The 10,798-nt window shown below is 36.4% G+C and overlaps 1 long non-coding RNA gene across 1 annotated transcript in view; it reads right to left on the reverse strand.

The window, feature by feature from the left end:
* LOC137240677 (uncharacterized) overlaps positions 1 to 3,319 on the reverse strand; it is a 50,423-nt gene extending 47,104 nt beyond the window's left edge. The window contains exons 1-2 of the long non-coding RNA XR_010949803.1: positions 3,048 to 3,319; positions 2,891 to 2,972 (exon numbers count right to left, since the gene is read on the reverse strand). This is a non-coding gene — a long non-coding RNA (uncharacterized lncRNA). The remainder of the gene's footprint in view (positions 1 to 2,890; positions 2,973 to 3,047) is intronic.
* Between the last annotated feature and the right edge of the window lie 7,479 nt (positions 3,320 to 10,798).

The raw sequence follows: 10,798 nt of genomic DNA on the forward strand, positions 1-10,798 counted from the left end.
AATCCTTTAATATGACTAAAATATAAGATGTTTGGTATACCTGAATCCTTACCGTTATCCTGGGATATATAATCCCAATAACATTTATTAACATTTATAGGTGGGACGAATAAGTCCCAATAATACCAAAAGGGCCAAAAATTTGTACAAATCTAAAGGTATAAACAAATATTGGGATATTATTATCCCACACAAATGCATTATTGGGATTATATGTCCCAATGTAGTTATAAATGTAAAAAACTTACTTTTTTCCTAATAATTTCTTTCCAATTTCGAAGGAATAATATTTATTCATACCTAAACTTTATAGCAAGCGGTATATTACGAATAAAAACGGTACCAGATAGACGTTTCACCTTGAAATACAACGCGTTATTGATGAAATTTCGCGACATGTCTGTGCAAAATATTGCGTAACGGGAAATTTGATGTCAATAATGACGGAATGCGGTTACTGATCATCAAAGAAGGCTACAAAGATTTTTTGGGCTTATTTCAATGCGTAATTGGATAAAAATTAAAAGTTATACACATATTTGAAGTTTGCTGGGACGTATTGTCCCAGTAGGGGCGAAAGGGTTAAAAGCAGCTACCGTTATGCAAGTACCTAAGCCCCTACTTTCGCACAAAAATGATCCAAACGATGAAGTTGTCTGTTTTTATGACACACTCATTGCTTTTTTGTTGTTGTTGCAAGCAAGTGCAGTTGCAGTTGCATTTTACTGTCGCAACACATTTGCCGCATTTAATTAATTGTTCAATAAAATTAATAAACATTTACAAGCTACCGAAAAATATAAAATTCTAAAAAGTATGAGTTGAAATAACAGAATTGCTTCAACCCAAAAGATGGAGCAAGAGGTGGTGAGAGATAAGTACTATCACTGCACTTGTTATAAAATCTAACGACATTTTGTGTTCATAAAATGTGAATGGGTTTTTTGACAAAAAAATTTTAATATTTTAGTAAAATGTAACAATGCATTTTAATGGTATATAAAATTTTGCTTGCACCCGTTGCTTGCAGCATTTTAGGCTTTGAGACATTTTTTCTCATTTAAAATGCAGTTTTGCTGCTTGTGGGGAAAATGTTTTAACTGTAAGGGAAAATTTGCATTAATAATAATAAAAAAAATTCAAATTGTTACTTTCTCCATTTTCAGTATCAAGCCACATTTCATGGTCTGCTTTAGGTTAACATATATGTATATAGAGGGGTAATTTCACTTATTCTTTTTGGTCACCATTGCTCTTATGCGCCTAAACTTTGTTTTTGTGATTCCCTTTTTCAACAATTCAAAGGTCCCATAACGATATTTTTGTTTGCAATTCCACCTTCCACTTTCTAAGATTAATACGAAGCGGAAATCACCTTAAATATAGGTAGATTGTGCAACGGTGGAAGAGTTACTACGTAAGATTTAGGGTCTCAAGCTTTGCACATAGAGTATATTAACTTTGGTACCATAACGGTTGGTTGTACAGGTACAAAGGAATCGAAATAGATATATACTTCCATATATCAATCTCATCAGTATCGAAAACAATTTGATTTAAACTTTGAAAATTTGGATTTAGCTAGGCCCGTCCGTCCGTTTGTTTGTCCGTTCATTAACACGGCAACTTGAGCAAATATTGAGATATCTTCAGAATAGATTGGTATTGAAAATGTGCGAAATTTGCTGATAACCACGCCCACTCCTTTTATATATAACATTTTCAAAAACACAAAAATTCAGATTATTTAGTCAATAATATAATGTTAAATTTGTGTGAACTGATACTGAAACTCTAGATAAAAATTCTAAATACTTTTTGAAATGGGCGTTGGACCTCCCACTTGTGATAACACCAATTTTACAAATATTATAATCATAAATCAAAACCATAAAACCTATTATAACAAAATTCGAAAAGCCTTTATTATCAAAAATGATTCGAAGAAAAACTTACGAAATTGGATAAGGAACACGCCTACTTTTATATAAAAGGTTTCTAAAAAGGTCGTGGATAAATAAAATAAGCTATGTCTTTGCAAAACAGGGGTTTTAGCAATGGTGTTTAATTTCCCAAGTGCAATTATACCAAGGTAAGGTTAGGTTGAATTGGCCGGTCCGTTAGGACCTCCCATAGACTGAATGAGTCCGTAATGTTACCAGATGTTTGTTTTAACGACCAAACTGAAAACCCCTATCAAAAACCAGGACCTATGTTATAAAATAACTCCGTCCTCTTGGCAAATACTAGAAGCTTCCTAGGATTTAAGGCACTTGCTGCTTCTAGAAATGACATTTGTATCACTCCTAATAGCTGGAATCTTAGGCTGGCAAGCGCAAGGAATGATCACAGATCGTGCTCGATCGTTTCCTCCTCCAACCCGCACTTCATACATCGGCTATCACTGACCAAGCCTAATTGAAAAGCATGTGACGCCAGAAGGCAGTATCCAGTCAGAATACCCGTCATGAGTTTAAAGTCATCTCTTTTTAATGATAGAAGCAATTTTGTTAGTCTAAGGTTGTAAGACCTCCACATAATCTTCGACACACACAGCCCCGCTCTTTAACCCACGCCTTTCCCGCTTGGTCGATGATGTGCGCCTCTCGCCTTCGTGCGCGTGGCGTCTCCCCTTTTATGACCAAGCAACTTTCTACGCTTCGGGAGCCATTACTCGAAGAAAAAGTAACATATCCTAATAAAATTGGGAATACATACTTTCCTTCTAGCAGGAAATATTTTTAGTAAAAATATACGGGATCGGTTAAAGACCACGCCCACTTCTATATATAAAAGGTATTTAAAAGGGTCGTAGACTAGAATAATAAGCTATATCTTAGCGATAAAATATTAATATTAAATAGTTCTTTATCAATGATATTTCACTTACCAAGTTTTATTGTGAGAGGAAATTGGCAGACATATTTTGTTTAAATGGGCGGTGCCACGTGTTATGTAGAAAAGTAATTTATCTGAAATGAAATGTACAATTGAAGCTCACGCTGAGTATATAATGTTCGGTTACACACGAACTTAGACACACTTACTTATTTGGTAAAATTTTGACATTCAAATTATTAAACCCAACATCGGTCCAGGAGCATACAAGAAATGCAGCTGCGGAGGAATATGTATCTTGATTGTTCGTATGCAGGTCAATATATCGGTTGTTCCGAACTTGACCCCATCACAAACATACATCATAGTTTCTTTTCCACTATTGGGCCTTACGCCATTGCTGGGGCAGGCTATTTGTTACAGGTGTGATGGCTTGCCAGTCTCCACAGATATTTGAACAGAGTATTTCCCTCACTGAGTCACCATGCTAAAATAAAACAAGTAAGAACGGGACTGTCTTCGGCTGTGCCGAAGACTTCATACCTTTCATGAATGGGGCTGAACAATAATCTTATCCCGTTCGTAATCTCCGAATAATCGGATGTATAAGATAAGAAATATATAGTGAACAGATCTACATACCTTAACGATTTTTAAGATAAATATAAAATAAACAAGTAAGAACGGGACTGTCTTCGGCTGTGCCGAAGACTTCATACCTTTCATGAATGGGGCTGAACAATAATTTTATCCCGTTCGTAATCTCCGAATAATCGGATGTATAAGATAAGAAATATATAGTGAACAGATCTACATACCTTAACGATTTTTAAGATAAATATAAAATAAAAAACGGGTAGGTACTTTGTGTGAGGATGCAAAGTTTCAGGTTTTTTGTGGTCTGCGTGTAAAAACTATGACTACGAATCACGTATTTCAAAAATATATGACGAAAACGTAACTACTTGATGAAATTTGATGAATTTTGAAGATTCTAGCCGTAAAAAAGGGGTCAAAATGACAGTTTATATGAAGTATATAATATATATACGACCGATCTCTATGATTTTTTCAGACAACAATATATGCTATATACCTAAGCATTTTGTGAAATTTGAAGCTTCTAACTGTTAAAATGGGGCAGAAATTGCGCAAAGTTTCTTATCTGAACAATCTGTTGTATGAGATATATACTATGTGTACTACCGATCTCAATGATTTTTTCAGACATCAATATATGCTATACACGTAAGCAGTTGGTGAAATTTGAAGCTTCTAGCTGTTAAAATGGGGCCGAAATCGTAAAAAAAATATATATATACTATATATATATACTATATATACCATCATATATATATTATATATATCACCGATCTCTATGATTTTTTGACACAACAATACATACTATATACGTAAGCAATCGGTGAAATTTGAAGCTTATAACTGTTAAAATGGGGAAGAAATTGCGCAAAGTTTCTTATCTGAACAATCGGTTGTATGGGATATATACTATATATACCACCGGTATCTATGATTTTCTCAGACAACAATATATGCTATACACGTAAGCATTTGGTGAAATTTGAACATATCTAAACGATTTTTAAGATAAATATAAAATAAAAAATAGGTAGGTAATCTGTGTGAGGATGCAAAGCTTCACGTTTTTTGTGGTCTGCGTGTAAAAACTATGACTACGAATCACGTATTTCAAAAATATATGACGAAAACGTAACTATTTGATGAAATTTGATGAATTTTGAAGATTCTAGCCGTAAAAAAGGGGTCAATATGACAGTTTATATGAAGTATATAATATATATACCACCGATCTCTATGATTTTTTCAGACATCAATATATGCTATACACGTAAGCAGTTGGTGAAATTTGAAGCTTCTAGCTGTTAAAATGGGGTAGAAATTGCGAAAAGTTTCTTATCTGAACAATCGGTTGTATGAGATATATACTATATATAGAACCGATCTCTATGATTTTTTCAGACAGCAATATATGCTATATACGTAAGCAATCAGTGAAATTTGAAGCTTATAGCTGTTAAAATGGGGTAGAAATTGCGAAAAGTTTCTTATCTGAACAATCGGTTGTATGAGATATATACTATGTATATCACCGATCTCAATGATTTTTTCAGACATCAATATATGCTATACACGTAAGCAGTTGGTGAAATTTGAAGCTTCTAGCTGTTAAAATGGGGTAGAAATTGCGAAAAGTTTCTTATCTGAACAATCGGTTGTATGAGATATATACTATGTGTACTACCGATCTCAATGATTTTTTCAGACATCAATATATGCTATACACGTAAGCAGTTGGTGAAATTTGAAGCTTCTAGCTGTTAAAATGGGGTAGAAATTGCGAAAAGTTTCTTATCTGAACAATCGGTTGTATGAGATATATACTATATATACAACCGATCTCTATGATTTTTTCAGACAACAATATATGCTATATACGAAAGCATTTTGTGAAATTTGAAGCTTCTAACTGTTAAAACGGGGCAGAAATTGCGCAAAGTTTCTTATCTGAACAATCGGTTGTATGAGATATATACTATGTATATCACCGATCTCAATGATTTTTTCAGACATCAATATATGCTATACACGTAAGCAGTTGGTGAAATTTGAAGCTTCTAGCTGTTAAAATGGGGTAGAAATTGCGAAAAGTTTCTTATCTGAACAATCGGTTGTATGAGATATATACTATATATAGAACCGATCTCTATGATTTTTTCAGACAGCAATATATGCTATATACGTAAGCAATCAGTGAAATTTGAAGCTTATAGCTGTTAAAATGGGGTAGAAATTGCGAAAAGTTTCTTATCTGAACAATCGGTTGTATGAGATATATACTATATATAGAACCGATCTCTATGATTTTTTCAGACAACAATATATGCTATATACGTAAGCAATCAGAGAAATTTGAAGCTTATAGCTGTTAAAATGGGGTAGAAATTGCGAAAAGTTTCTTATCTGAACAATCGGTTGTATGAGATATATACGATATATAGAACCGATCTCTATGATTTTTTCAGACAACAATATATGCTACATGCGTAAGCAATCGGTGAAATTTGAAGCTTATAGCTGTTAAAATGGGGTAGAAATTGCGAAAAGTTTCTTATCTGAACAATCGGTTGTATGAGATATATACTATATATACAACCGATCTCTATGATTTTTTCAGACAACAATATATGCTATATACGAAAGCATTTTGTGAAATTTGAAGCTTCTAACTGTTCAAACGGGGCAGAAATTGCGCAAAGTTTCTTATCTGAACAATCGGTTGTATGAGATATATACTATGTATATCACCGATCTCAATGATTTTTTCAGACATCAATATATGCTATACACGTAAGCAGTTGGTGAAATTTGAAGCTTCTAGCTGTTAAAATGGGGTAGAAATTGCGAAAAGTTTCTTATCTGAACAATCGGTTGTATGAGATATATACTATATATAGAACCGATCTCTATGATTTTTTCAGACAGCAATATATGCTATATACGTAAGCAATCAGTGAAATTTGAAGCTTATAGCTGTTAAAATGGGGTAGAAATTGCGAAAAGTTTCTTATCTGAACAATCGGTTGTATGAGATATATACTATATATAGAACCGATCTCTATGATTTTTTCAGACAACAATATATGCTATATACGTAAGCAATCAGTGAAATTTGAAGCTTATAGCTGTTAAAATGGGGTAGAAATTGCGAAAAGTTTCTTATCTGAACAATCGGTTGTATGAGATATATACTATATATAGAACCGATCTCTATGATTTTTTCAGACAACAATATATGCTATATGCGTAAGCAATCGGTGAAATTTGAAGCTTATAGCTGTTAAAATGGGGTAGAAATTGCGAAAAGTTTCTTATCTGAACAATCGGTTGTATGAGATATATACTATATATACAACCGATCTCTATGATTTTTTCAGACAACAATATATGCTATATAAGTAAATATTCGGTGAAATTTGAAGCTTCTAGCTGTTAAAATGGCGCTAAAATTTGCGAAAATATATATATATATATATGTAGGAAGGGATTTAGGTTAAGAGTTAGGTTTAAGTATAGCTAGCAATTAAATGTACAGCTGGCAACCTATAGAATAGTTCACCCAAGGGTTAAGCGGCAACCTGTCGAAAATATAACAAAGCGTCTGATAGACAAAATCGAAGAGCGGCCATCGTTTGAACAGTTGAGTTCAGTTGAATACGAGGAATGTAAATTCGCAGACGTTAATCTGTGAGCGCTAACAAATAAAACCCTATAATTTAACCTAAGTGCGAATGTAACTAAAATACTATTAACATTAATTAAAATTATAAATAACCAGCAAAATCAACCGGGAGTGTTTTATTTACCACAAATGTGGGCTCGTCCGGGATAGATGCGTCAGCGTTAATTGAAAACGCATACAAAATTTTTTAGGTAAGCCGAATTGAACGCTTAAAAGTGGGAAGTCGAATGCTAGTGCGAAAACCAAATAAGCACACGAAAAAACAAGCATTAAAAAGTGCAAACAAATAAAAAAAATTGCGAGAAGTGAACAAGAAAATCCCCTAGAATCGAGTGTGTAAGGTGTACTTGCAAAAGGTACGCGCATTCAGCGTCAAATATTAAATTTTGGTGCTCCGACGGACTGCGCTGCTGACGCAGCTAAAAAGTGGGTGCTCCAACGAACCGCGCAGCAGCGGCGAGAAAAGCAACAGCTTCGCGAGTTAAAATTAGCATTCGTGAAAACGAAGCAGAAAATGCAGTGAACGAAGTGAACCGTGAACTGTTCCCAACAGAAGATAGTCGAGTGCAAGTGCGCAAGCATCAGTAAGAGCAGCAACAGCTACGCGACACGAAGAAGTGATGTGTTCCCAAAAGAAGAGAGCAGAGTGCAAGTGTTTCCAAAATCAAATACACGAACCAGAAAAATTGTGCAACTGAAACAGTCGAAGTGCGCGAACTATGGTTAGAGTGCTAAGTCATAACGCATTATGCGAAAAGAGACAAAGATAAGTCCAACATCAAAGTGGCGCAAGCAAGCGTGTGCGAAAATACATATGCATACATATTTCGCTACAAACTAAGCGAAAGAAAGCAAAAACTATATCGTGTACATAGATACACATATTTCGCTTGGTGAAATTAAGCGAAACGAAATTACCATATTGTGGGTTGTAAGCGAACAACATAAAACAAAACAAACAAGCAACAAAAGAGTAACAAGTAAGGCAAACTATCGTGATAGCAGAGGCAAAAGCAAGACAAGCAGCGGGTAGCAGGCAGCAGTGAAGCAGCGGTATAGTAGCTTTGTGTAGTTAGTCATAATATTTAATTCTTTCTTTCTTTTGCTATTGGAAATATTAATATTGTAATCAGAATAGATAATACACCTCATATATTAGTATGTATCGGAAAGCGAATTTGCATTCCTTTTTTTCGCGTGTCGGAGAATAATTGATAGTAGGTGTCATAAAATTGCCTAGTGTTTGTGTGTGTGTAAGTTCGATTTTATTTACATTGTAGTGAAATCAGTGCATGTTCACATGCGCATAGGTATAGACGGGAGGATTGAGTAGGAAGCTTAGGCAAGGAGAGTATATCGATATTGGTGTTTTTTTTCTATTGAGTCGCGTAAATAAAATCGAAATAGCACGATGGATACTGATACCGTAAAGGCAATGACCGTCGAAATGTTAAAAGAGAAGCTAAGGGAGCTTAATTTGAGTGTATCAGGTAGAAAAAAGGACTTGCAGTTGCGTTTGCTTCAGCATATAGTGTTTGAGGGCGAAGAAAGAGAAGAAGAGGTAGATGAAAATGAGTCGACAAACTCAGTATATGGGGATACGATTGTTAACCTAAATGCGCAAAGGGCGATGTTTACGCTGCGTGATATAGAGGATAGCGTCTCCTCATTTGCAGGTGACGGTACCCGTGGGGTGAACCATTGGGTGATGGAATTTGAGGAGGTTGCCGACACGGTAGGTTGGAATGACCTTCAAAAGTATGTGTATGCGAAGCAGCTACTTAAAGGTGCTGCAAGGTCATTTTCTCGAGGGTTGACAGGAAGAAGAGACTGGGGTGGGTTAAAAGAAGCCCTTGTAGAGGAATTTGGTGAAAGATTATGCGCCTCAGAGGTGCACCGCGCGCTTAGAAATAGAAGAAAGCAGATGAAGGAAAGCCTTCACGAGTATTTATATGCACTCATAGAGATAGGGAAGCCAATCCACCTCGATGAAAAGAGTGTTGTGGAATATTTCGTAGAGGGTGTGCCAGATACGCGGTTAAACAAATCTGTGTTATATCAAGCAAAGAGCCTCAGTGAGCTCAAAGAACAAATACGGGTATATGAGAAAATAAGGGGTTCCCAAACGTCGTCAAACAGATTGGGTACGCCTCAGACAGGGTCGGAGAAAAGTGGTGGCGGAAAAGGGTACCAAAATAAGAAATGTTTTAAATGTGAAAAGGAAGGTCACTTGGCGAGAGAATGCCAGAGTTCAGATTCCAGCAAGGTGACGTGTTTCAAATGCAAACAAAAGGGCCACTATGCCAAAGATTGCAAGTCGGGTACAGGAAATACGGCAGTTAAAGATGAGCGCGCAAATACGTTAGGGCAACAGGCCGAGGGCAAATCGAGAAGTAACCTTATATTTATTGACGTAACAATGAACGGGTTCACCTTTAACACGTTGGTAGATACGGGCTGCGATTCTTGTGTAATGCGATACGATACGTTCATGATGCTAGGAGATATTGAGCTAAGTAAGGAGAGGCGTCAATTGTTCGGAATAGGAAAGGGGCAACTCACGACATTGGGTAGCTTCGAAGCCGAAATCGAAATTGGTGGAATGAAATTGGAAGTAACATTCCACGTGGTGAGAGAACGCGACATGCCGTATGCCGCTATAATAGGTAGTGATGTGCTCAAAGACGTAGAGTTAGTATTTAGAAAAGGGGAAGTAGAGTTCCGACAACCGAGTACACAAGGCATGGCTGACAATAGTGGTCAAAAAGGGAACCACGGAGTGATTCGGCCTGGTTCTCCAAGTGGCGTATCTGGAGTGGTTGAGCCAGATCGCGGAGATGTGAAGACACCAGCGATGCCAGTGGGCGAAATCGCACAGACGGTTCGAGTAGACGATAAAAGTGGTGACACCATAAGAGATGGTGCCATGGCAAGTGCATCAAATAGCAATGAGCTAAGGCTGCCGAAGTTAACTCGGAGTAAGGTTTCAAAGGAAGGGAGTAGCAAAGATGGCGAAATGGATCTCTTTAGCGAGTTCAAAGTTTTGTGTTTGGCTGAAAGAGATGATTCAAAGAAAGAAGCATGTGATATAGACGTATCGCACCTAGAGGGAAAAACTGCTGAAGAGGTAAGGAAACTGGTTACTGCCTACGTACCCGGAAAACAAACCAGTATCCCAGTGCAAATGAAGCTTATCCTTACAGATGATAGGCCCGTGTATCAGCGGCCACGTCGAGTGTCCTATGAGGATCAGCGTTATATAGACAAGCAGGTAGAAGATATGCTTAAAGAGGGAATTATACAGTGTAGTACTTCGGAATATGCGTCGCCGGTGGTGTTGACAAAGAAAAAAGATGGGACGAAAAGATTTTGTTGTGATTTTCGTAAGGTAAATGAGAAAATTGTTAGGGATAATTTTCCGATGACATTAATCGACGAGGTGTTAGACAAGTTGCAGGGTGCAAAAGTCTTCACTACACTCGACTTAAGAAATGGATTTTATCACGTACCAATAGAGCCAAATTCGCGAAAGTATACCGCATTTGTTACACATAGCGGACAGTTTGAATTTTGTTTCGTTCCATTCGGGATTACCAACTCGCCGGCTGTATTCTGCAGATATATCCGCGCAGTATTCCAGGACTTGTTGCAAGATGGCACGATTATCGCATACATGGA

This window comes from Eurosta solidaginis, chromosome 2 (genome assembly GCF_040869045.1).
Source record: "Eurosta solidaginis isolate ZX-2024a chromosome 2, ASM4086904v1, whole genome shotgun sequence".
NCBI lineage: Eukaryota > Metazoa > Arthropoda > Insecta > Diptera > Tephritidae > Eurosta > Eurosta solidaginis.